Source organism: Arvicola amphibius, chromosome 4, assembly GCF_903992535.2.
Source record: "Arvicola amphibius chromosome 4, mArvAmp1.2, whole genome shotgun sequence".
NCBI lineage: Eukaryota > Metazoa > Chordata > Mammalia > Rodentia > Cricetidae > Arvicola > Arvicola amphibius.
In genome coordinates this window covers 41,667,983-41,671,526 of record NC_052050.1, presented here as the reverse complement: position 1 = coordinate 41,671,526, position 3,544 = coordinate 41,667,983, and the positions used below count along the sequence as shown (strand labels likewise).

The 3,544-nt window shown below is 47.7% G+C and overlaps 1 non-coding gene across 1 annotated transcript; it reads right to left on the bottom strand.

Annotated features, from left to right (window-relative positions):
- Positions 1 to 3,438: 3,438 nt before the first annotated feature.
- LOC119813782 lies at positions 3,439 to 3,544 on the bottom strand. Its single transcript, XR_005285243.1, has one exon. It is a non-coding gene; the product is annotated as a U6 spliceosomal RNA (small nuclear RNA).

The following is a 3,544-nucleotide window of genomic DNA, read 5'->3' as shown; positions in this document are numbered from 1 at the left end:
TAGTGTTTGTTTATTTGAGATGGAAGTGGTCCAGTCTGGCTTTAGATTTCTGCCTGGGGCAGTCTTCCTGCCTCAGCTTCCAAAGTAGCTGTATTAATAGTAGGTGTATGCCACCATGCTGGGTTCCAAATTATGATTTTCTTTAATATACATTATTTTTTTAAAAGAGATAATTACTTATTTATTCAGTTAGGGTTTTTTTGAGGCAGGATCTCTCTATTCTCTCTATTGTGTAGCTCTGACTGTCCTGGAATTCACTATGTAAAACAGGCTGGCCTTGAACTCACAGAGATCCTTGCTGAGTTCCTCTGGAGTGCTGGGATTAGAGATGTGTACCACTCTGTCCAGCCTATCTATTTTTATTTTATGTGTATGAGTATTTTGCCTGCTTTTAAGTGTGCCACATGTGTGCCGTACCCACCGAGGCCAGAAGAGCGCATTGGATTCCCTGGAACCGTAATCTCAGTTGTAAGCTGTCATATGGGTGCTGGGAATTGAACCCAGGTCCTCTGGAAGAGCAGCCAATGCTCTTAACCATTGGAGCCATCTCTCCACCCACCCACCCCAAATTGTGAAATTAAAATTGAGAGCAAGGCTTTGGGACCTGAGTATCCTGGGTTTACCTCTTGATGCTGCCCAGTCCTAGCTGGGCCAACAGCAAATCCCTTTCTTTATCACTATTTTCCCTTGCTGCCTGGGAGTGGTTATTGGTGTTTCTCCAGGAATACCTGCAGAGCACAGCCTAGAAAATGCTGGAATTTCAGATTATAAAACAGATTTTAGTTGGCTGATATCTTTTGCCCCAGGGGTGCTGGGCTCCCGCGGTGGCCAGTCCTATATCCCTGACCGCAGCCCAAGGTTGTCCCCACCCCTTTGTCATCAGCTGCTTCTGCTGAACTGGGAAACTCAACCTTAGGCCTTCCTGCAGGGTGGGGACCATCTGATCCCAGGGGAGAAATGTTTAGAGGGCTCCTTAGAGGTAAACAGCTGAGTTCATTTGGTTCCTGCTACATTCTTGTGACCAGGAAAACAAAAATGGCTAAAATACTATGATATGGCATAACCCTTTGGATTTGTGCAGGCAGCATGCTAGGGCCTGACCCCAGGGCCTCTGGTATGGAGGTGCAAGCCCTCTACAGCCAGGTTAGCCCTTTGCATGCCTGGGAGGAGGAATGGTCTCTGCAGGAGAGTAAGAGGCTGTCTAGAGCCCTCAAATTAAACTGACCAAAGAAATCTCAATATCGCTCAGTCTTTCTCTCTCCCTCTCTCCTCCTCTCTGCCCTCCGCTCTCCTCTCTCTTTCTCTCCTCTCTGCCCTCACTCTGGTCTCTCTGTATATGTGTGTCTCAGTCTCTGCCCGACACCCCCCAACACACAGACACACAGACACACACACACACACACACACACACACACACACACACACACTATGTAGTTAGCCTTCAGCCTGGAACTTGCTTTTTATCCAAGGCTGGGGATCTGCATCCTTGCTGTTCTCTCCTTGGCATAAATTTACATATTCATGTCATCACTCCCCTCCCCACCTCCTCTTTTTTGATTTTTTTTTAATTTCTTATTTTTCTCTGCTTACTTTTTGAGATGAAGTCTTACTGTAGCCTAAGCGAGGCTTGCTCTCATAGCAACCCTCCTACCTCAGCCTCCTAAGGGCTGGGATTGCATGCATGAACCGCCATGCCTGGTTCAAGTCTTCTTCATGAAGGGTGATGTCTGGCCTGCTTCTCCACACATGATGTCTGCTCTTTCTCTATTGTCTTTAACTCAGAAGAATCTTATATCAGCCAGGCATGGTGGTACACACCTTTAATCCCAGCCCTCAAGAGGCGGAGGCAGGAGGTTCTCTGAGTTCTAGACCAGCCTAGTCTACAGAGACACTTCCAGGACAGCCAGGGGTAGACAGGAAAACCCTGTCTCAAAACAAAACAACCCACAAAATAATACTACGTTTAAGTAGCATATTTGGGGGTGTGTTTTGTTCCTCCCAGGTCCTTGCCTCAGTCTCTGTCTAAGGCCCTTCATAGAGAGACTTCCATGTCTACCTGAACTAAGTCTCTTGGCCCAACAGTGTAGGAAGCTGAGTATCTACTCTGTACAAAGTCGTGTCTTTTTGCTCACCCCAGGCGTGCCTTGCCCCAGCACTGTAGTTACAGGCTTCCTGCCAGAGGGCTCTCCTGAAGCAGTTGTTTGCTTGAGGTTTACTTACTTTTGTTTTATATGTATGGGTATTTCATTCACATGCATGTTCCCGCACCTTACAAGTGCAGTGCCCGAGGAGGGCAGAAAAGGACATCGCATTCCCTGGAAAGGGAGTTATGAATGGTTTGAGCCACCGTGCAGGGGGATGCTGGGAACCAAACCCTGGTCCTCTGCAAGAACAACAACTGCTCTTATCCGTTGCTCCATCCCTCCAGCTCCCAGAAAGAAGTTTTTGATCTAAGCTGAAGTGCTGTGAGGATGGGTGGTGGGTTAGAGGCATGTTGTGAGTGTTGGGGCTGATGGCAGGTGGTTGCCCTTCCACCTGCAGGGCCTCTGTCCTGACTGTAGGCAGGTGCTCAGCCCTGGGTGACATGGGACACCTCAAGAAGAAAGTAGAGCCTCCTCCTTTAGAGCTCCCATCTCTCTCCCGAGTCCTGCTCCAGACTTGGCTATCTGGGCTCTCTCTTCTCCATCCCATCTCCATCACTCTATGTGAAGCGCCCTCTGTGGGGATGTGAGTGGTAGCTCCCTGGTAACTCGCCCCTGGAACCTTCTTTAGGAGCTGGATCTGTCCTCTGCTCAGTCATTCTGCGTTGGGCTTGGCACCCAATCTTTCCTAATGAACCCTCGTCAGATGGTGAATCACTCCAGTTAGCACAAGTTCCCCTGTGAAGCCTGCGAATCCACATGCTGTCTGTCTGTCTGTGTGACTGTTGCCCTCCTTTTTCTCTGTGGCTTATTTTTATCTTGTTGGTCCCACTCTGAGTGTGTCTTTTATCGTAAATAATTTTACAGATGTCAAGGGAAAAAAATCCACAACAAATTCTAATTAAGGAAGGAGAGGCTGTATTGGAAAAGGAATAAGGAAGTTTTCAGTAGGAAAGAGGCTGTTGCCATAGGGATGAGACTTGACCTGAATTGCCAGCATTACCAGGGGCAGCTGGGTTTGGGTTTCCTTTTGTTTTTGAAGCTATGTCTCAAGTGGGCCAGGCTGGCCTGGAGCTCACTGTGTAGCAAAGGATGGTCTTTTAAAACTTTTTTTTTTTTTGTAAAGTACATACTTTTATTAAAAATATGGGACTCTTGCCAGGCAGTGGTGGTGCACATCTTTAGTCCCGGGACTCAAGAGGCAGAGGCAGCTGGATCTTGATGAGTTTGAAGTTAGCCTGGAGTGAGTTCCAGGATAGCCAGGGCTGTTACACAGTGAAACCCTGTCTCAAGGAAAAAAATAATGGGACACTTAACAAATTTGTGTGTCATCCTTTGCACAGGGGCCGTGCTAATCCGCTCTGTATTGCTCCAGTTTTAGTTTGTGTGCTGCTGAAGAACAC